Source organism: Canis aureus, chromosome 5, assembly GCF_053574225.1.
Source record: "Canis aureus isolate CA01 chromosome 5, VMU_Caureus_v.1.0, whole genome shotgun sequence".
Classification (NCBI taxonomy): domain Eukaryota; kingdom Metazoa; phylum Chordata; class Mammalia; order Carnivora; family Canidae; genus Canis; species Canis aureus.
In genome coordinates this window covers 38,110,575-38,134,138 of record NC_135615.1, presented here as the reverse complement: position 1 = coordinate 38,134,138, position 23,564 = coordinate 38,110,575, and the positions used below count along the sequence as shown (strand labels likewise).

The 23,564-nt window shown below is 43.0% G+C and overlaps 1 protein-coding gene and 1 pseudogene across 3 annotated transcripts in view; one reads left to right on the top strand and one right to left on the bottom strand.

The window, feature by feature from the left end:
- LOC144314033 (uncharacterized) overlaps positions 1 to 23,564 on the bottom strand; it is a 287,113-nt gene that overhangs the window by 242,295 nt on the left and 21,254 nt on the right. The gene's annotated exons all lie outside the window — the stretch shown is intronic.
- Positions 19,247 to 22,810, top strand: LOC144313552 (F-box only protein 27 pseudogene; annotated as a pseudogene).

Below are 23,564 nucleotides of genomic sequence, written 5' to 3'. Positions count from 1 at the left end.
AGTGACTGATACACCCACTTCCATGCTCTGGAGGAAAAACTGATTAGTCACATTCACAGTTTCTATAACAACAATCCTCAGTGTGAGGCCCATGGACTACTTGCGTCAAAATCACCAGGGGCACCTGTCAAGAGTACTGACTGCTGAACTGAAGTTTCTGGGGAGTGGGGCTCAGGAATCTACCTTTTAAAAAGTAGCTCTGCTGAGGATTCTTAGGCATGCTCAAGTTTGAAAACCACTCTTCTATCACATGCTATCCATGGAACCCTATGGATAGGGTTCTTTCTCTCCAGCCAGCTTGCCTGCTTTCTTCCTTCTTTGCCTCCCTCCATCCACTATTACAATCTTCATTTGAGGCACTGTGTTGAGTGCTAACCGCGTATCAAACACAGAGCTCATGCTGAAATGGCTGCAGCAAGGAGCACAAAGGGGAATGTGTGTCTCTAGCTCTACTCTATAAGTTACTGAGCCATGAGAAGACGAGTTTGGCTCCCTTCTGTGAAAGGCAGGACTTCTAAAATATAGTTGAGGAAGTTAACACACACACTAATGATCACAAGCAAGACAATGTCACTCCCATAGACGATTTAATTTCCATGGGGAGGAAGTGTGGATACGTAAACATATTTATCAAGTTTGCCAGTAAGTCTTTGTCCTATACACTGTCCTTATCAAGTTTTTTGATTCCGACATGTAGGGTGTAGCCACCTTCACTCAGTGTGATAAGAAATAAATCCATTAAGGTCTGTGCCAAGAACATAACCATCTGAACAAATAGGTTAAGACTGGTAGGAGAGACCTGCCACAGAAGCCAGGAAATTCTTACCCACGGGCAGGAATTTCTACCAGGCCTGCCATTATTCACTCTAAGGCAAAGACAAGAAGAGAGTGGCACACTGCTGGGAAGTGATTCTGGAGATGGTCATGGGACAGTTTTTTTTTGTTCATCTTCTCGTTACAGCAATGTGTTCCCCACGAAAGGAAATACAGTGGCTCTGAATTACAATCTGGCCCAAATACTGATCCCAGTGCCTGGCTTCGGGCAGTGTAGACTAGATATTCTGCCGTGTCTGGTACAGACTCTGATACCCTTCATCAATGGCCCAGTAAACTGAGAGGCAATCCCCTTTGGTGGAGGGGAACTCATTCTTGAGAGTTCCGAGGTAATCACCACCTTTGTGCACTGCCTCAGCCCGCCTCTAGAAGCCCTTCCCTCCACTCTCCTCTAATCTTATGTGAGTCCCAGATCCCATCACACTGTCCTTTCCAGGTTCACAATCTCTTCTACAATAGCACCCTTGACCGACCCTTCTCCATCCACCTTCCCTCCATCTTTTTAACCACCAGCAGCTTCCAAAGGAGAATGAAACAAACTCCTTGACCAAGTCATGTATGTATTTTAGTTCTACAAATAAATAGGGGGAAAGAGTTCCAAGAATTTCATGTCACCCATAAAATATGCTTGTGAGGAATATTGGTTTCCACCCAGGAAAGGTGAGCACATAGGACACATGATAGAAGGTTCAGAAGATGGCAGCAATGAGGTTTCAGCTCTGCTAGTCCAACTTAAACAAGGCAGCAATGGACCAGAAGGAAACCCTGACTGATAACCATTTTTTAAGATTCCACTGCCTGGTAAGAAACAACTTATTTCCTGTGAAGTGGGAAGCTGAGCGTGCCATTAGTCAAGCTGCAGAGCAAATCCACCTTGGGAAAGAATCCACTGGTCTTACAGTCAAGTGATCAGATTTCTGCCCATTTGGATTTTGCATAAAGCTACCTATTACACTGGTTTTCAAACTGTGTTCTACAGTTATGCCCAATGTATTCTGTTCCCACCTCTAGGTCCTCCCTGTAGATTGGGTTATCAGATCAAGAAAAACAACACCTCAGAAAACTTGAAAACCACTAGCATAGCACAATAGTTTCCATAGGTTCTCAGGTGTTTGGGCCAAGACAGAAGATGAAAACAGAATAAAGAAAGAGGGGAAATCCCACTCAACCTCAAGACTGCCATTGACCACATCAGCCTGGCCAGAAATCTCACAACAGATTATGCTGGCTCTAGCAGCTGCCAAATATTTGGGCCAGAACGGGGTGGGCAGGAGAAGTACCTTTTTCAGGGAGACATTTTTACCCTCTTTCTAGTCTCTTGATTTATGTAAAGTGATTTCACAGAAAATTATCAGCAGCTGATACAAATTATAAGGAAACTCTCCAAAGACTGAAACTGGGCAGTTTTAGCAACTCAGACTAAATGAGACACCTCACAGGTCTTGAGTTCCACAATTATTTTTTTTCTTTTTCTTTTTTTTTTTCCACAATTATTTTTAATTGTCTTAGCTAACCATCTCTGTGACCTGTGGTCAACAACGATCGTCAATGAAGAGCCAGAATGCAGGCTCTTGAGTCTGTTTTATTGAAGCAGACCCTGGAAGCTCCCTTAAAACCACGATGTGCAGTTTTTCAGCAAGAAGTAGAGGTGAAGGGCAGCCTGGGTGGCTCAGCGGTTTAGCACCGCCTTCAGCCCAGGGCCTGATCCTGGAGACCCAGGATGGAGTCCCACGTCAGGCTCCCTGCATGGAGCCTGCTTCTCCCTTTGCCTCTGTCTCTGCCTCTCTCTCTCTCTGTCTCTCATGAATAAATAAAATCTTAAAAAAAAAAAAAAGTAGGGGTGAGGAGAAGGTGTGATATGTATTCCACCCAATTTATAAAAGGAACTCTGTGTTTTTAGAAAATCTTGTCTAGTACAGGTCTTGGCCTTAAAGCTTTCTAGGAAACAACCTAAAATCATCAGAAGAACAAGTTCCGGACTAATACCTGTGGGTCTGTAGGGAGAGCAGAGCCATAAAAAAACTGGGGAAGAGGAAAAGTAGCAATTATTTTCTGACCATACTGACCCCAGCTACCACCCTCCTCTCTTAGCTTCCGGCCTGGTGATTTCCCATGTACTCAACCATGTCATCCCCATCATCCTCATCCTCATTTCTGAGCTCCTCCTATGTGCCTGGCATTTTGTTTTACAGACACTACACCTCATCAGTTCTCACAGTATACTTACCATGCAGATACTATCATTATGAGCATTTACAGGTGATAAACCTAGGGTTCAAAATTTTTAAGTGACAGCCCAGGTCACAAGTGTTAAGTGGTAGAGCAAGACTCAGAGTCACTTCTTTTCCTCCAGAGCCTGTTGCACTTAGCCAGCATGAAGAGAAGAGAGGTGTTAGCTCCACTTCCCAAGTCAAGGTGGCGCTAAGGTACGACAGGGTAAAATACATAAAAATGGTTTAAAAACCTGACATTTATAGAAAGCTAAGCCAAAGCAGATTCAGTGGTACAGAAATACTTATTATAATTTGAGGGGATCTCAGTACACAAAGCAAGAAATTTATCAGTAATTTGGATTCAGTAAATTAAGAAAAGGAGAGAGAGAGAGGGAAAGAAAGAAAGAAGAAAGAAAGAAAGAAAGAAAGAAAGAAAGAAAGAAAGAAAGAAAGAAAGAAAGAGAAAGAAAAGAAAAACAAACAAGCAAACAAACCTTTGATTTCTTTAGTGACATAAAGCTGGCAAGCTTTTTCTTTGAAGATTCCTGGCCCTGGACAGGAATATGCAAGGCAAATAAAAATATGAGAGGCATATTAAAGAGTCCTTTGGAACTCAGTTTTGTTTCAGCAAACTAAGTTGCCTGAGAGAGATCTATCAAAGATGACTACAGAAGATGGGAAAACTGATAATAACATGTCCCCTGGAGTCATCTTTGAAGATTTTTAAGAAACTGTAAATGGTACCTTTAGAAGTAATCATGGAGAAGTTTTCATTAAGAGCATTTAAAAAAAAAAAAAACCAAACCTTCATTTATCTCAGTGTTTTGAAAGATGCAGTGAAAGGAAAATATTCCCATTGCTAATAACCTCTTTACCCTCTCTCTTCAGCACCAAGCTCACAGTTCAGAAGTACGCAGTCTGGCATACATAGAAGTGGTAAGAAATGGCAAGGTGCCTATTCATTACCTGCAGAGATAATATGTTACAGAATGCTTTCAAGATCATGAGGATGTTAGTGATGAGATACTAAACCAGTTCAAGAATGATGTACAGACCTTATGCTGGGCAGTATAGAGCACCAGAGGTGAGAGCAATTTGGTGGACAGTGTAGAAAATTAAAATGCAGGCAGCCCCAGGGGGCTCAGCGGTTTAGTGCCGCCTTCAGCTAGGGCGTGATTCTGGAGTCCCAGGATCAAGTCCCGCATCAGGCTCCCTGTATGGAGACTGCTTCTCTCTCTGCCTGTGTCTCTGCCTCTCTCTCTCTGTCTCTCATGAATAAATAAATAAAATCTTTTAAAAAAATGTCTAGTGTAGATTCATAGCAATATTGTGCAAATAACTGATTTCATTTTGTGACTGCCCCCAAGCACTTGCCTTCCAAGTTTTTTGTTCACAGTATTATACATAATTTTTTTGTTTGTTGATCCATCTCCTCATTCAGCAGCATACTTTTCTCACTCATATTTCTTTCTTCATCAAGAGAGGTATCAGTTTCCAAATACTGTAACACTTACTGGTATCTGAGCTTTGTATTGCACTGTGAAAGTCTTCTACACAGGTGTTCGTTTTTGGTAGATCATCACATTGGAATGTTGATGGATATTCTAAGGTTCTCTAGGAAATGTGGGTTCCAAACTGTGTGATAGTGGAGAGATAATTATGATGGCTAAGATTTATATAATATAAAACCAGGAATATCCTATCAATGGAAAAATGAAACCAAACTGTCAACCAGTTGATTAAACCAATGACCTGTCAAACCAAAGTGTCAACCAAGTTATTTTTCATCTTTAAGGTAGTACTGTCTTACAGCCAATTTGGTTATGCAGTGAAAATGCTTCCGGCAAAGATGCTTCCTGGAAATTCCCTAGAACAATCACGCATACACACTCACACACACATACACCTGGAGATTTGGGGGAGGAGATAAAGGAGATCTTCTTAAGTGAAATTCTCTAGCTTTGTTTATAAGACAATGTATTTCTGAAAAAAAAAAAAAAGAGAGAGAGAGAGAGAGAGAAGGGTGCTTGGGTGGCACAGTCGGTTGACGTCCCACTCTTGACTTCGGCTCAGGTCATGATCTCAGGGTTGTGAGTTTGAGCCCCACATCAGGCTCTGTGTGAGGCTTGGAGCCTTCTTAGGATTCTCTGCCCTTCCCCCCTCCTCTCTTCCTCTAAAAAAATGTATTTATGCATCACTTACATAATTATAAATAATTTTTAAAAATATATCAGGCATGTCCTTCCCAGCAGTGGGTCTCCCTCCTCTTTACATAAAAGAAACAAAATAAAGGAACTCTCCTCCACCCCAGGAGACTGCCAACATAATTTCTCAATTCATTCACTCATTCTACAAATACTTCCTGAGAGCCTACTGTGTGCAAAGCTGTGTTCTATGTGTTATATCTTCTTCTCTCAGCACAGAGCCTCCACTTTAGAGTTTCTTCATTCTCTGATATTCTCTATAACTCATCTTTTAACCCCAAACATTTTTTTGCTCAGATCTCCCCAAACTGATGAGCTCCAGTTTCCAAACTCTCATGCAAGCCTCGGCTTTCATCAGGAACTATGCTTCCAGACACTCTGCTCCTCCTCAACAAATAACAATATAACCATAGGCCTCCATACCAGTTAACTACACCTATTCCAACCCTGACTGACAGAGAGCACTCCCATGTCTACAAAAGTTAGGCATGGGGAGGGGTATTTCTCACCAACTGCCCCCCAGCTACGACTCACAGTAGAAAAATTCATGGTGAAACACAGATTCACATCTCAAAACTGCCCTTGCTACACACATAAACAGTAGATGGTTATTTTGAAGTTTCAGGTATACTAACCTCCCACCCAGACATCTCTAGGTTCTGCTCTGTCTGCACCTGGAGAGAGAAGAGACATTTGACACTAATGAGATTTGGTTCTCATCTCAGCTTTATATCATTTCTGCCAATGAGCAGTTTCCAGGCCATGGCTCAGCTTCCTTCTTCCTAGATTTTTTTTTTTAAGGCCTACGGACCTTGCACTTGAAGGTCAGTTAATAACTCCTTTCTCTAGTCTGCCTCTAAAACCAAGAAAATGTTAAAAAGCAAAATCCCAAATGGTTTGGGGTGGTTTGGCAAGTGGCAGGTTTCACCCGGAGAGAGACAGAATTTGTGGGTAAAGGGTTAAACATTAACACGCTTCCCTGGAAGGTCTCTTCTATCCTGTTAATGGAACCCAAGTGCAAACCTTGGCAGGAATTGCACATTAGCTCATGACAGGTGTAGGCTTCATGCTGGTTGCTGCTGCATTTCTAGCAAAAAATCAGGGGCATGGGGACCACTCCATGACACAGTAGGCTGGAGCAGATTGCTTTGCAGTCATCTCTTCTGGCTGAAATAATTCCCTATAACAACTTCCTTGACACGCTGTTAGGATGGCCTATTTCCAAGGTAATGGCTGATGCATGAGGATATAATAGACATCATCTGTGGTTTTCCAGAGAGGAAGCTGCCAGAACCACCCTGCTGCATTTTTCTCAGAGAGGCATTCACCCATTCAGCAATGTTTACTAAATTGGGTCCCCTTGTTACACGCTCCCCAGCAGCCTCCAATTCTTTCCACGTCATCATGTTGCCCACTTTTTAATCTTAGCCTGGGGCCACAAACTCAAACATCTAGGGGAATGAGCCAGATCACATAAATGACCAGAGCAGGCTAGTAACAACCAAAGCATCTCTGCCTACCTAAAGGAAGAGGCTACTACTTCTGTGCAGTTGTTTTCACTTCAGGATGCTCTTCTGGAAGAACTTGCAGATTCCTTCTGATTACAAATAGGCTCATCAACAATGTCCTGACAATGTCAAGATGGTCTGTATCCTGGGCTGAATGGTGTCCCCCTAAATTCATGTTGATCTGGCACTTCAGAATGTGACTTTATTAGGAAATAAGATCTTGGCAGACTTAATTAATTAAAGAGATCACACTGGATGAGGGTGGGCCCTAAATCCAATGACTGGTATCCTTAGAAAAAGAATGACACAGGGGTGCCTGGGTGGCTCAGTTGGTTAAGTGTCTGCCTTCAGCTCAGGTCATGATCCCAGGATCCCTGCATCAGGCTCCCTACTCAGTGGGACCTCTCACTCTCACTCTGGCCTTCTGCCCCCACTAATGCTCTCTCTCAAATAAATAAATGAAAACTTTAAAAAAGAGAGAGAGAGAGAGAGACATAAAAACAGAGAGGAGGATGCCATGTGAGGACAGAGCCAGACACCAGAATGATACATCTGCAAGATAAGGAATGCCGACTAATGCCAAGGGTTGCCAGCAACCATCAAAAACTAGGAGAAAGGTAAATAATCACCTGGCTGAAGATGGGATTCTACTATATTTGTATTTATTTTATTATTTTTTAAATTTGAAAGAAAGAGAGCATAGGAGCACAAGCAAGGGGAGCCATAGGCAGAAGGAGAGGGAGAAGCAATATCTTCGCTGAGCAAGAAGCCTGATGATGATGTGATGCAGGTCTCGATCCCAGGACCTGAGGATCATGACCTGAGCCGAAGGCAGATGCTTAACTGACTGAGCCACTCAGGTGCCCCTGTACTTATTTATTCTTAACTGAAAATTTTTTTGGCTTATAAAAGAGCAAAACATTTCAGTGAAAAAGAACAAAAACAAAAACACTCATAGACCTCTGTGCTATGTTTTGTCTCATCTGAACTATCACAATGACCTTCAATCTCTTCTGGCTCTTTTCAACCCCCTCTCTATACCATAGCCAGAAGGATCTCCGGAAAATTCAAATCAGATGATGTCACCCATCTCCCTCAAATCCCTTAATGATGTCCCACTGCTCTCCCAATAAAGACTAACATCTTTACCATGGCCCACAAGGCCCTGCACACTCTGGCCCCTGCCCCCGCTCACTCTCTGCCTTAAAGTCTTACAGCTTCAAGTGGCTCATGCTCCTTTGTGTTCTCTTTCACCTTAGGACTTTTGCATGTGCTGGCCTCTCTACCTTGAGTATCTTTACCTCCCTCACCCCCACAATGTGCACATACACACACACACACACACACACTCTCACACATACATACACCCCTTATACCTGGCTAACACAAGGATGCCTACACATTCTTCAGATCTCAGGTCAGTGATCATTTCCTCAGGAAAACTTTTCCAGACCTCTCCCTCTTCAAAAAAATTAGTCCAATTTCGTTCAGATACTCCCATGCCAGCAGGTATCTTAGAAATTTAGCATGCCCCACCTATTTGAGTATGATCATCTGTTTCATTCTGTCCCCTCCACTGGACTGTGTGATCCCTCACATCTAATACAGTGCCTGCTGTAAAGTACAGTCTCCTAGGAGGCTGTAGTACTGTTCCTCCAAGGAATTTGCATGCTTTTCTCCAACTCCAAGTTAAAATGATCTCTATACCCTCTTTACTCTAATTGTCCTCAATTGTTCGTTTTTACTTATTCATGAGAGACACACAGAGAGAAGCAGAGACATAGGCAGAGGGAGAAACAGGCTCCCTACATGGAACCCGATGCAGGACTTGATCTAGGACCCCGGGATCATGCCCTGAGCTGAAGGCAGATGCTCAACCACTGAGCCACCCTGGCGTCCCAGTTTGTACTTTCATTAGAGTAACATTTCACATTTTGCACTGTTCAGTGACATTCACATCTGTTTACACCCTCTGGCCTCTAGCTACACTGTGTGCAGGAATGATACATCATTGCACTGCTCAACATACAGGGTGGGTCTCTTGTCATACTTCGATTCTAAAAGGCAGATTTTAAAATGGTGCCTCTTAATAACTGTAAGGAGGCTTTACAGAGTTGTCTGAACAGAGAGGATGGCAGAGCTGTTACGAGGGCGAGCTGAGGACTCCAAGTTTGAACCCACTTTGTGCTACTTCTATGAGATTATATTTTTTATTTTTTATTATTTTTAAAGATTTTATTTATTTATTCATGAGAGACACACAGAGAGAGAGAGGCACAGACACAGGCAAAGGGAGAAGCAGGCTCCATGCAGGGCCTGACATGGGACTCGATCCCCGGTCTCCAGGATCAGGCCCTGGCTGAAGGCAGCGCTAAACCGCTGAGCCACCCGGCTGCCTATGAGATTTTAGACCAATTTGTGCACTTCAATGCACTCTAATTCTTTACCTGGAAAATAAGGATAAGAACAGTACCCATAACAAAGTGACATTATAAAGATGGAAAAGGCATACAAACTCTTAAAGGAGAGTGAGCATGGGCATGCTCATTACATCAGCTATGATAAGTACTAGCATTTGTTATTGGAGTGAGGGAATGCTCTTCTTTACATTAGAAAGTATAATAATGAGGTGCACCTGCTGCACTCAGTCAGTAGAGTAGAGATTCTTGATCTTGGGATGGTGAGTTCGAGCTTCCTGTTGGCACAGAGATTATTTGAAAAAAAAAAAAAGTATAATAGTGGTAGCAGCTAATTCCTTCTAAGATGGAAATCCTTAGGGACACCTGGGTGTCTCAGTGGTTGAGCACTTGCCTTTGGCTCAGGGTGTGATCCGGAGTCCTGGGATCGAGTCCCACATCAGGCTCCCTGCATGAAGCCTGCTTCTCTCTCTGCCAATGTCTCTGCCTCTCTCTCTCTGTGTGTGTGTGTGTGTCTCTCTCATGAATAAATAAATAAAATTTTTTTAAAAAGATGGAAATACTCAAAGGTTCAGGGAAAAGCTTCACTGGAAAAGCAACAATTCAAAAGAAAAATAAATTTAAGAGTATCGATCTAGTCCTCAAAAGCAGCAAAAGGGAGAGGGGATAAAAGGCACAAGTTAGGGAGGATAGCTGTGAACAGGAGGGCTACTTCTTTGCAATGCCAACTCTACTTTTTAGGAAGACCTCATTTGAAATGACAGATTTCCTACTGCATGGATTCCCCCATAGTGTAAATGCCTTGCTCAGATGGGTCTAAACCCAAATTCTACCAGCTGTTCTCAGCTAGGCATTACTCCCTAGGCCAAGAACACTTCTGACAATGTCTGGAGAAATTGTTAATTGTTATGACTTGGGCAGGGAGGGGTGGAAGGAGACAAGGGGAGGGGTGGGGGAAGAGCAGCTTGCTCCTCGCATCTACTGGGTAGAGGACAGGGATGCTACAACACACCTCACAATGCACACAGCAGCATCCACACCCCCAACCCAGAATTTATCCACCCAAAATGCTGATAGCACTGCAGTGGAGAAACCCTGTTCTAGATCATTACATTTCAACATCACAGGGGTGCTAGACCTGTATGCACAAATATCACGTTACAGACTTACGTAATTTTATTTCTGCGATGTTTCAACTAGCCCCTCTTGCCAAAGAGCCTTTAATGATAATCAGTGTGTTTCGTAGACCATAAAGTAGTCTGCCGGGATCCAAACTAAATCTCTCATCTCTTCCATCCATTCAGGCCCTGAAATTCCCTTTTATGGCTGCTGTCTTCAGAAGGGACCACAGAGCCTTGAGGAGCTCCAAGCTGTTCGTTCGGTGCCTGCAGGAAATTTGTGGTTAATCACTTCAACCTGTTTCACTTTAAGAGAGATTTTCTAGGACCTGTTTATTGTTCTGCTGCTTGGCTTCTCCGGAGTTATCTATGACTGAAGTCCTAACATTTATTTGTAGAGTAGAAGGTATATTTTTACTCTCACATCCCTTCCAAGTCCCTGAATTAAATTAGTACGAACTTTCCAAAATAAATTCACCTTTGAGCTGAAACTAAGCACGGAAAGTTTCAGTCCAAAAGGATACCTTATTAGAAAGTTAGAGGCAAAGGAAAATGAGGATTATAATGAATTTTTGAGTGTAACCTCAGCACTGGTAGTTACCAAGGATAGGGTATTTGTTATTTAAAAGACTCTCAGGGCGTCTGGGTGGCTCAGTGGTTGAGCGTCTGCCTTTGGCCCAGGGCATGATCCTAGGGTCCTAGGATGGAGTCCCACATCGGGCTCCCTGCAGGGATCCTGCTTCTCCTCTCTCTGCCTGTGTCTCTGCCTTTCTCTCTGTGTCTCTCATGAATAAATAAATAAAATATTTAAAAAAAGACTAACAGATTTGATGTATGCAATCCAAGATTGACATTCAATTCCCTTTTCTTCAGACTCAAAGAAAAAACAACTGGAAATAAACAGAATGGAAAAATCAGCACATGTGGATCTAATTCTGCAGCGTGTCACTGGTTAAAACCCAAGAAAAGACTCTTTTGTCAGAATGAGAAAAGGGGAACAATTGATAACACAAAGGAAGATCTCCAATTCCTTCACTCCACAAACCTAATTTGCTAGAACACGACTATGGTTGGGTAGCAAGCTCCAAGTTAACATAGTGAATGGTCACTATGGTTCTTCCTACAGAAAACGGTTCTCATAGCTCTGGGTGATCTGTACCACAGATAGATGTTAGGGCATTTGGTGTTTGTTCTTCCTTTTGATTCTCAACATGATAAAGTCTTTCCCAATCATGTCCAACCCTTGAACGATTCAAAATCTGCACAATTCTGAGGTATGTACCTTTTCAATAATCTCTTCTTAGCCCTAAGTACAACTTTGCTCACATAAGGCCCAAATAAAATGCTACTAGTCAAGGCAGCATTAAAACTAGTGCATTATGGGATGCCCAGGTGGCTCAGTCAGTCAGGCATCTGCCATCAGCTCAGGTTATGGTTGGGGGGTCCTGGGATCCAGCCCCACATCAGGCTCTCTGCTCAGTGGGGAGTCTACTTACCCCCCTGCCCCTGGCCCTACTTGTGCACGCACTCTCTCTCTCAATCACTGTCTCTCTCAAATAAATAAATAAAACCTTTAAAAACCAGTGCATTTAAAAAACTGCTATCCTCTAGATAAAACTATTCTTTTCCAACAGTTTTTGTCAGCAACAGAATGCTTTTCTTCCACCTTCCTGCCCCCTAAACACACAAAGAGCCTTGGGCAGAATAGGAATACATAAAACAGATAAAGAAGAATTGCTGTAAGAAAGCAGGGTTCCCAGAAGCTCACACCTACCTCCCCACCCCATATTCTCCTTTGTTCCTACTGTATGGAAAAATACATGAAAAAAAATGGTTTTAAAATTATTTTTTTCATTTTCTTTTAAAGATTTATTTATTTATGATAGACATAGAGAGAGAGAGAGAGAGAGGCAGAGACACAGGAGGAGGGAGAAGCAGGCTCCATGCCAGGAGCTTGACGTGGGACTCGATCCCGGGACTCCAGGATCACGCCCTGGGCCAAAGGCAGGTGCTAAACCGCTGAACCACCCAGGGATCCTTATTTTTTTTTTCATTTTCCAACAGACTGAGTTGGCATCATTTAGATGGAGTCCTTACTCAGACCACAGGAGCACTGAATCAAGTTCTCTTAATGTTAACAGCTCACAGGAATAGTAGTTACTTGGAAGTGTAATTTGGGTAAAGCCACTTTTGTTTTTACTTTCCTTGATTCTGTGTCACTTGCATTTTTAGGATTCCCCCCTCCAAAAAAAAGTTTTTTACTTCTATAAAGTGTATCTGGAAAATAATTGATATTTTACCAAGTTTCCTTTTTGGTTAATTACTTCTAGAGTATATCCTGGCAAATGTAAAAGAGTCAAAAGGACAAATGCATCTTTCCTTTTTCTTCACCTGCAATGTGATCCAACTATAATACACATATAATGATGCAGTTAGTCAAATCAACACACACTATATAGTTTTAAAGGGATCCTATGCATTATCTTCAAAATATTTTCATGCATTTTGCCTCTATGAATGTAAGATGCTTGCACTGTGATGTCTGTCACCCACCCTGTCAGGGCTGATTCTCTTTCTTTGGTTGGCTAGAGAGAGAGCCCCACCTGCCATCATGGCTCTGTGGACATTTCTTCCACACCTCTCATAAAAAAAAACACATTCCAAGATGAAGGAAGACAGTTCTTCCTCCATCCAAGGCATGTCTCTCCTCCAAGGACGTGTCCTTGGCATAGGCTAATAAAATCTCAACACTTATAACCCAAAGGATATGTGTAAATTGGGTAATTTTATGTTTTTAAATAAAAACATTTATTAAAATTCACAGGACCTTAAATTTATACTTGGCATGGGAAGACACCTTACATTTTTTTAATCAGAAAATGATCTCTCAAAATGCATGTTATCACCAAAATGATAATCACCACCTCAAATCTGTGATCCTGCCAAAAGAAGTCTGCACAACAGGAGCAGTTAGATGACAGGGGTTTGCGGAAGCTCACATTCCCTAAAATATCCTTAGCATTCCTCTCTAAAAAGCATGGGGGAAATCAAAGAAGCTGAAATTGTGGCTTCTTCCTGACCAGTTCTGAAAAACAATATACCAGAGGCCATGCATCTTATCTTATGGTCCACATTTCCAGTGAAGTCGAATACAGAAACTGCCTTTGGTTCAACACGTTTGAACTATTTTACTTTAGAGAAAGAAAAATTGAGCAATCCTGGAAGAACTCCATATTTTTCTTTAAAAAAAAATTTTTTTTTTTTAAGTTCCTCTTGAAAACTAGTTACTCCTTTGAGCAGGAAGGAAGGGTTTGGAACAGCTGTCCCTGAGTGAGTTGGGAGAATGTTAATCACTGTCCCTTCTCTCCTTTACTTAAAGATTAGCTCACACCCAGGCCCCTGCAAAAGGAAACCGCATACACTTAACTTTTGAGACTACCATGAGGAATATTTCTGTAACAGTAGTAGTAGGTCAGCCAGATCTAAAGGACGCTCAAGGCCGGAAATGTACCCCAAAGCCAACAAAAGCCCAAGGGGTCAGCAGTGGGTTGACTGGACGTTTGAGAAAGTCTTTTGTATCTTGACTAAAGCTCCTCAGGAAAAAGTCAAACTTAACAAAAATGGTTAAAAAAAAAAAAAGAAAAAAAAAAGAAATTGACACATATAAGGACATCTGCAACTTTAGCCAGAGCCTTCCCAGGCAGAGTGAACTTGCCAGAGACCATGTTAAGTTAAAGATATTATATTAAATGCAATTTCCTCTGTATACTGTTAAGTGAGGAGAGCAAGATACAGGGTAGTAGCTAATATATATAATCCCACTGTAATCACAAACAGTAATTCTCCCAAAGTCGAACAAAAATATTTTGCTCCATATCATTATTTGAGCACAGAGCTAGGTGGAGAAGGATATACAAGTTGTTAATATTTATAACAGGGAGGAAGGTGAGAGAAGAGAGTGAAAAAAAAAGAGCTTAGGACGCCTGGGTGTCTCAGTGGTTGAGCACCTGCCTTTGGCTCAGGGTGTGATCCCAGAGTCCGGGGATCGAGTCCCATATCGGGCTCCTTGCATGGAGCCTGCTTCTCCCTCTGCCTGTGTCTCTGCCTCTCTGTGTCTCTCATGAATAAATAAATAAAATCTTAAAAAAAAAAAAGTTTAAAAAAGAGACACAGACTCTCAATGGATAGAAAAATATGCATGACCTGATACATGATATGTGTATATTGGGTAATTCTATGCTTTTAAATAAAAGAGAAATATAATTCTACAAAAGAGGGATAGACTATTGTTGGATAGGAAAATACGCATGGCAATAACTAGAAGGTGACACAACATTTGTTTTTATGATGAAACCATGGACATTTTCCTGAGAGCCACTGTAATAAGATATTTTATCAATACAGACTATGGCAGATTCTCCACATGTAGCTAATACACTTTATAACACAATGGTTAGACATGAGGATAAACATCAGTTGCATTTGACAAGTGGTCTGAGATGCTGTGCAGACAGGTGGGGGTCTATGGGATCTACATGAATCAGAACTTGACAATTTGCATGAATGGGACAAGAAGTAACAACAGTCCCCTCTGCAGATTTCCTCAGGCCCTGGTGGTCTGGAGGTCTGTGACTTCACAGAGCGTGCTAGAGACCACCACACCAGAGTCACAGAGCACTGAAATGAAAAGCTAAATCCCAAGTACATATAGCAAAACATGTCCCTAAGTCTATCAATATGGCAGCAAGATGCTCGCCTTAGACAGTGGATGGGAAATGGATCAGAAAAAAAAAATTTAAGGAAACAAAATATTAAAAATGTAGATGTGACGGAAATCATAAACAGCCTAAAGCTCCTCTCCCTTCGGGAACAGCTGTGTCTGCTAATCCCTCGAGGAGTCCTCCCTGCGATCGCCCTTCCTTCCTTCCTCTGTCTCTCTCTAATAGCTCCCTTGTTCCTGCTGGACAAAACTAGCCCTTTGTGGCTGCTCTCAGAACAACATTAAAAACAGGAATAGGGAAATTGTAAACAGGAGGCTTCTGGTCTACAGGCGAAGACACACACAGGCCTCTGAGGCCTACTTCATGCTAAGCAAAGAAACAGATCTTTGTTGCTAAAGGGATTAGGGCTGCGGGGGTTTCGGAGGCACTGCTGAGGCATTCAGCCGGCCTCAAGTAGAGGCTTTGTAAAGAGATACCTCCATTAGAGGTCTGCGAGCGGAAATCATTCATACTCTTTATACAATCTGGGTAATGTGATAGTGTTGGACTGTTCAACGCCTCTGGTGAGGCAGGGTCCTATCTCCTTGAATGGCAAATTCTTCAGCCGCTAAATAGATGGTGGTATAATTACCTACACTGACTTTTCTTTTCTTTTCTTTTCTTTTTTTTTTTAGGTTGTGGTGGTTCAGCTGGGGGTGGGGGTGGGGGCGCGGTTCTACCTTTAACCCTTAGTGGGAATGATGTTAAAGGATCACCCAGAAGCAGAGAGGCAGTCTTCCCATATCAGCTCAGAGGTAGTCACTGAACTTCTGGTGCTGGCATCTTACATGATCCAAACTGCCCTCTCTGTGCATTCATCCTCTGCACAATGTCAACGATCACTTTGTCCCCACATTTCTCATGATGATTGTCTCATTCCAATCCCCCAAGAGACCTAGCTCCTCACTTTCCCCAGCCAGCCCTTCCTTGCTTCCCCCTCCTCAGGCTGCACTGGTGTTCCCTCTTTTGGGGTCTCCCTTGTTACATTCTCCACCAACTTGGGAATTCTGTGTGTGTCTGCTATCTCAGCAGATGATGAGCTTCTTGAAAGCAGTGGCTTATTTATCTTTGCATCTATAACTGCCTGGTCCTTCATAGGTGCCCAGAGTTGTGTCCAGCAGAATGATGGAGTTGGACCATGTTGCCTTCAGATCAGTCCCTCTGGTAGTTGGGAAGATGATGTTTACCGGCTTATAATAGCTTATGAGGAATTTTTAAAAATTGATCAGTGAACTCTTGTAGGGCACCTAGGCATCTTAAGGAAGCAAGCAAGGGACGCCTGGGTGGCTCAGTGGTTGAGCACCTGTCTTTGGCTCAGGGCGTGATCCCGGAGTCCTGGGATCAAGTCCCACATCGGGCTTCCTGCATGGAGCCTGCTTCTCCCTCTGCCTATGTCTCTGCCTCTCTATGTGTCTCTCTTGAATAAATAAATGGAAACTTAAAAAAAAAAAAAAAGAAAGAAAAAAAAAGAAAAGAAAAGAAAGCAAAAAACACTGTGGCCAGTGAGGAAAGAAAAGGAGTCCTCCAAGGAAGATGCCAAGAGGTTACTTCCCCACAAAGAGCCAGACTTCTGAGGGACCTGGCTCATCCTGGCCCTGCCTCCACCTTCTTCTAGGTTAAGGAAACGTCACTAGCAAAATGGAAATGCTCTTTGGGTTCATATTTAGAGTTTCTGGAAATAAATATTAATTATGGTATCAGCTGTTATATATTCAGGAAACTTCTCAGAGGTAATTCCAAAAATAAAGTTAGAACTGTAGGAAGAGATGGTACATCAGAGCTAAGGGATACTTTCCCCAGTACCATCAGACCCATCCTAGATGACTGACAAACTCATCCAGGTAGATGTGAATTTTGTGGTAACTTCACTTGGAAGGGATCCTGGTTTCTGTATAAGATAAGCTTACAAATATGATGGGGGTTTTGCAACACTTGATAGAAGGCTGATATTTTTCTCACCGATGTTTTCAGTTCTCTGGGACATGCTTCTTTGAGAGCATGGCCTTGGATGCCATTAATTGTTGGCTGTTCCCATTATTCACCATTTTCTATCTGGATTACCTCTCTTCTTGCCATTTGGCAGATGGGATTCCATTCTTACATTATTAACATCACTGTCTGCAAAAAGCAATTACATATGGAAGGAAGAAAATAGAGCAATGACACCGTGGGCTTTGTTTCCAATTCTGCCACTTACTCAATCACCCATTCAACCAAAAAATGCCGAGCACCTGCCATGTGCCACACACTGGGCTGGACACTGAGAAGAGAAGCATGATACTGGACTTGATGTGAAGAGGGAGAGAAAGACACACACAAACAGAGCGGTTAATACCCTGACAGCAACCTGTACAAAACATTCTCAGAGCATGGAAGCTGAAGGAATTGAAGATGTCCTTCTGAAAGAGACACGTGCTTAGCCTAGAAGAACCTGCATGAATAAAAAAGCCACAATCACTTGGGACAACTGAAAATACATAATATAAACTACAAATCAAGTAAAATTATTGTGTTGGTATTAAATTCTTGGGTGTAATAATGGCATTGTGGTGTTGTAAGAGATTGTCCTCAGGAGATACTCACTGAACTACTACTCATAGGTGAGGAGTCATGATACCTAAAGTTACTTTCAAATGGTTCAGAAAAAGGTGTGCCTATCTGTGTATGTGTGTGTGCTTGTGTGGGTATACACACACATAAAGGAGGATGGAGGGAAGAGAACAAATATGCAAAATGTTAGTCAATCTGGGTATATATGAACATTTCTTGTACTATCTTTTAGTTTACTGTATTTTAAAATTTTTTTCAAAATAGAATACTGGATAAAAACAATTGTTAAAAATATGTACATACAGGGGCACATGGGTGGCTTAGTTGGTTGAACATCCAACTCTTGATTTTGGCTCATCACAATCTCAGGTTGTGAGATCAAGCCCTACAGAGGACTCCGTGCTGGGTGTGGAGCCTGCTTAAGATTCTCTCTCTCCTTCTCCCTCTGCCCCTCCTCACCTCTTTTATTTATATATATATATATAAAAACACACACATAGATACATATATACATATACACACATATAGATACATATATACATACATATATATATATATACACACATACACACACACATATACACACACACTCACACAACTGATCCTTGAAAAATGCATTTGAAAATCCATGTATAACCTTTGACTCCCCAAATACTCAACTATTGTTGACTGGAGCCTTACCAAAAACAAAGTCAATTAACACATATTTTGCATGTTAATATGTATTATATACTGTATTGCCACAATAAAGTAAACTGGAAATGTTATTAATAAAGAAAATGGGGGGGATCCCTGGGTGGCTCAGCAGTTAAGCGCCTGCCTTCAGCACAGGGCATGATTCTGGAGACCCAGGATCGAATCCCACATCACGTTCCCTGCAGGAGCCTGCTTCTCCCTCTGCCTATGTCTCTGTTTCTCTCTCTCTGTGTGTCTCTCATGAATAAATAAAATCTTAGAAAAGAAAAGAAAAGAGAAGAGAAGAGAAAAGAAAGAAAAGAAAAGAAAGAAAAAATAAAATAAAATAAAATAAAATAATAAAATAAAATAAAATAAATAAAATAAAATGTTGTGGAGCATCTGGGTAGCTCAGTTGGTTAAGTGTCTGATCTCAGCTCAGGTCTTGAACTTACAGTCATGAGTTCAAGTCCTGCAATGGGTTCCATGCTGGGCATGAAGCCTACATGAAAACAAACAAAACAAAACAAATAGGGGTGCCTAGCTGGCTTAATCGGTGAAGTGTCTGACTCTTGGTTTTGGCTCAGATCATGATTTCAGGGTCCTGGGATCCAGTGCCCCATCAGGCTCCATGCTCTACAAGGAGTCTGCTTAAGGATTTCTCTCCCCTCCCCTCTCAAATAAATAAAGTCTTTTAAAAAATTAAAAAAGAAAATGTTACAAAAATCATAAGAAAGAGAACACATTTACAGCACTGTTCTGTATCTATAGGTAAAAATCCAAAAAAATCCACATTTGTAAGTGGACCCATGAAGCTCAAACTTGTGTTGTTCAAGGGCCAACTACATATATAAAGCTATTACAAGAGCTAGCACTGGACTGGAAAAAGACAAGTGAGCATTAGTCAGATAAAGACAGAAAGGAGGTAACCCAGGGATTGCTGATGGCTGGTGCATGGGATTTGGGGATGGTAGCTGGTATGCACAGAACCACTCCTGGCCCAAAGGTGCCACTTGGGTACATTTATCAAATGAATGAAAAAGCTAAACAGCATCATATATGCAGGGAACTGCAAGTAGATCAGACCAAAGTGAGCATAAGGTTTATGTTAAGGAGTGAGAACCGATTTGGCCATAGAGGCTGGGGGTCTCTCACGGAGGCCTTTGAACAGTCTGCCAAGGTCCTGAGACTCTATCCTGTGGGCAACGGGAGCCATGAGCAGAAGGCAGTGTGGTCAGATTAGCATCTAGAAGGACCACCCTGGCAGTCAGGTGTCATGGGGAGTAATGGAGCACAGACCTCAAGGCAGGAGACAAGGGTACCACTCAGGATGCCTTTGGCTCCCTTAAACACAAAGCTCTGAGTCTAACTGACTGAATTTATCAAGAGACTTCTTATCCAACATAGCTGCAAGCTCCGAAATGACAGGCAGCAGATGTGGTTGATTCAGGATTCAGAAATCTAACCACGGATCCAGTTCCATCCTCTCTGCACTCTAGCATTCTCTGTGGTGGGCTCTGCCTGCAGACTGCCTTTCCTCATCTTTAGAAGCCAGCTGTAACAGTTCACAGAGTGATGTACAGACACAGTGAAGACTGCACTGAGAACGGAGCCATTTCTCCTTTGGTCTTGTTCTTAGCTAGGAAAACTTTTCCAGAAGCTTCCCAGCAAACTTTGCCTCACATTCCCACTAGCCCAGATTGGATCAGAAGCCCATTTCAAAACCAATCACTGTCAAGGGAACAAGATTACATATTTGGCTCAGAATAAGGATTTATACACAGAGGGAATTAACTACGATGAATCATCATGTAGAACACTTGGGAGCCTACTGGTCCAGGCAAAAGATGCTGGAAGCGTAAACTAAGATAATGGTGGCAAAGAATGGAGACATGAGAATAAATTCATAATTTATTTAGGAAGTTATGTTGGTAGACTCTGGTGGTGGATTGAAGGTAGAGGAGGAGGAAAAGGCAAAAGGATACCCTCTTCCATAATTCCAGCTTGGATGAAGTCGTAGAGGGAAGTGCCACTGAGTTAAGGTACTCATAAGGAGAGCAGAGGGCTTGGGAAAAAGGGGTTTGGGCATATTCAATCTGAAGTGCCTGTGGGCTTCAGAATAAAGGTGCTGAGCCATCAGGGAAATATATGACTCACACCATTATCCCACACAGGTGGTCCATACTCAGCCATGCTTCTCACACAGGCTTTGATCTATACAGACATTTTTGAACCAATATTTAATCACCGAGAGATTCCAAATAGGATTATATATCTCTGATTTCTCTGGGAAAACTGGAAAATCTGGCAACACTGGTCCTGAATTGCTGCACGTCAACAATTGGTGAAGCCCCTGTAGCAGCCATTCTCTTTAACTAGAATAAGAGGTTCTCTAGCCTGCCACACTCACTCACCATCTGTCTCATTCCATTAGCTGTTTGGCCCTGAAGGTGTTTCCAACTAATGCCCTCCTCACAGTCTTAGGGAAAGAGGTCTGAGCTAGAGATACACATCTGGTAGTGACTGGCATTTAGATGGTGGTCAAAGACCTCACCACGCATACTGTCACCCAAAGAGGAAATAGAATGAAGTAGTCAAGGAGGTAACCCTGGAGCCATCAATGTTTTAGAAATGGAGGAAGAGAGGGGCACTGGGGTGGCTCAGTGGTCTGCCTTTGGCTCAGGTCCTGATCCCAGGGTTCTGGGATCGAGTCCCACATCAGGCTCCCCAGAGGGAGCCTGCTTCTCCCTCTGCCTATGTCTCTGCCTCTCTCTGTGTGTCTCTCATGAATAAGTCTTAGAAAAAACAAAAGAGAAATAGAGGAAGAAAAATTCATGCTGGAGAGAAAAACAAAGAACCTGGAGTGAAGCAAGTGAACCTGAAGTCTCAGGAACAAAGAGAGGAGAGCTGACATTGCAAGGAGGGCTCTCCTGTGCCACATGCAACAGGAGGTCCAGGGAGAGAAGGAGCCCAAGGAGACATGGCATTGGGGAAGTAAGTTGTGGGTGGCCTAGGAGCCCAGCTGGGTGGCACAGTGAGGAAGAGGCAGACAGCAATGGGGTGGAGAGGGGATGAGAGTAAGTGGATACAGTGCACAGGGGCTGCTTGGGTGAGAATGGAGGAGTAAAGCTGGATGAAACTAGAGAGAGTCAAGGCATGGTCCCCTGGCAGGATGAGAGACATCTGGACATTGCAAAGGGAAACAGAAACCAGGGGTGAGATGAAGGCTGTAGAAATGTAGCAGAGGGATGAACAACAAAACCAAGTCCAAGAGGAGGGGGTGGGGGTGGGGGAACAAAAGGATGAGACATAGGTGGCTGGATTCACTGCAAAAACCAGAGGCGTCCCAGGCTGGTGGATTGGAGGTGATGATAAATCCGGAGGCAGATGGGTGTGTTCAACAATTTGAGAGCTGGGGCGCCAGGGTGGCTCAGTCACTGAGCGTCTGACTCAGTTGTGGCTTGGGGTCATGATCTTAAGATTGTTAAATTGAGCCCTTCCCCCCCTCAGACCAGAGCCTACTTGAGATCTTCTCCCTCTATCCCCCCTCTGCCCCCCCTCATAAATTCTCTCTCTTTTTCTTTTTCAAATAAATTAATTAAATAAATCTAAGAAAAGAAAAGAAGAAAGGAAAGGAAAGGAAAGGAAAGAAAAAAGAAAGAAAAGAAGAAAAGAAAAGAAAAGAAAAGAAAAGAAATGAAATGAAATTTGGGAGCTAAGTCATCGCCGAGCCTGGTGCTGGCAGGGGGAGGGAGGATGTATGGCAGTGAGGTGTAACCATAGGTGCCTAGGCCTCTAGGGACCTGCCAGCCCAGGACCCTCCACAGAGCCGAAACCCAAGGAGGTGCTAGACCTCAGCAACTGTCCCCTAAGCTGCTCATGGTGGTGCTGAGCCTCGTGATCTTAAGCACGCTGCTGAGGTGCTGCTGCCCAGATATGCAGGGGCTGGTGCGTCCTGGAGGACAGTCAGACCCTGTGGCCACTCATCCTGTTCGCGGACCATGGCACTCTGCTGCCCTTGACCGCAGCTGCCTGTCCCCTGCCCACTATGGCAGGCCCTGCCTCCAGGGCCTCTTCTGCGAATAAGTGCAGATGTATCAACACAATCTCAGTTGTAACCCCCGCGGCCAAGAAGGCCTCCGGAAATGGGTGAAGCATGGTGGAGATGGCTGGATGGTGAAGATGAACAAGTCAACAGTGCCTGGGGCACTTGCAGACCTGTTTCATGTCTTCATTCACTGATGTGGCAAGAAACAGGTTAGACTTGGAGGAGCAGATGTATGGCCACCACTGCTAGATAGTGGCAAGGGTGAATTTGTGTCTCTGACTGATGCCAACCAGTCGGTCCTGGCTAAATTCTCTGCTAGGTCTGATCCTATCCAGCAGTGGAACAGCAATGTCTGCTTTCAGGTCACTCACACGTTCTCCAATGTCAAGATTGGTCAGCCACTTTGAATCTTTCAAACACGGGGACCAGGACATGTAGTTCTGGGCTGGTCACTATGGAGCCCGTGTGGCCAATCTAGTGTGATCACACAAGCCGGTCTATCTTAGTCAAGGGCTGTCCTTGCAAAACAACCTAAGTGGGACCTTCCAGAACTTGGGATCATTGGCCAGGACTTCTCATTAACCAAGGACATGTAATTCTCTGACAGCCTGGGTACTCTAGGGTCCATTCAAGGGTCCTCCTGGGCACCCTCTTCAAGTTCTGGAAACTATTACAAGAAAGTTCTTCCATCAGATCTACCTGCTTCTATTGTAGGGCAGTCCTTCCCTTGCTGAGGGTGGGGAGAGGCAACATGTGAGCAAGGAGCAATGCTGGTCCTGGACAGGGCTCTTCGCCCTCCCCACTGAGGCCCTCTGACCTTGTCTCCTCCTATTTCTGCTTCAGGGGCTTTATTGGTCCTTTTAGAGAAGGCCTCTCACCTCTGAAGTAGAATCTCATCCTTATGGCTGGGAAAATCTCAGCTACCTTGGATGGCAAACTTAACCTCTTGAACTTCGACAGTGGGACCAGGTCTCGCAGCTAGAAAGTCAACCAGCTCAAAAAATGTTTTTAGATCCTCAAGGACTCCTGTAATTATGTGTTATATAAAATTGTTTATTTCGAAATTGTTCACAAACATTGAGAGAACAAAATATATCAGCAACAACTATCTGCCAACCATATGTAATAAATTTATTATTTTGGGGAAAAAAAAGAAATATAAGAGCTACTAATTGACCTTTCACAAGAGAGGCTTTAGTAACTTTTTTAAGAGATGCTCCATGATGCCAATGCTTTT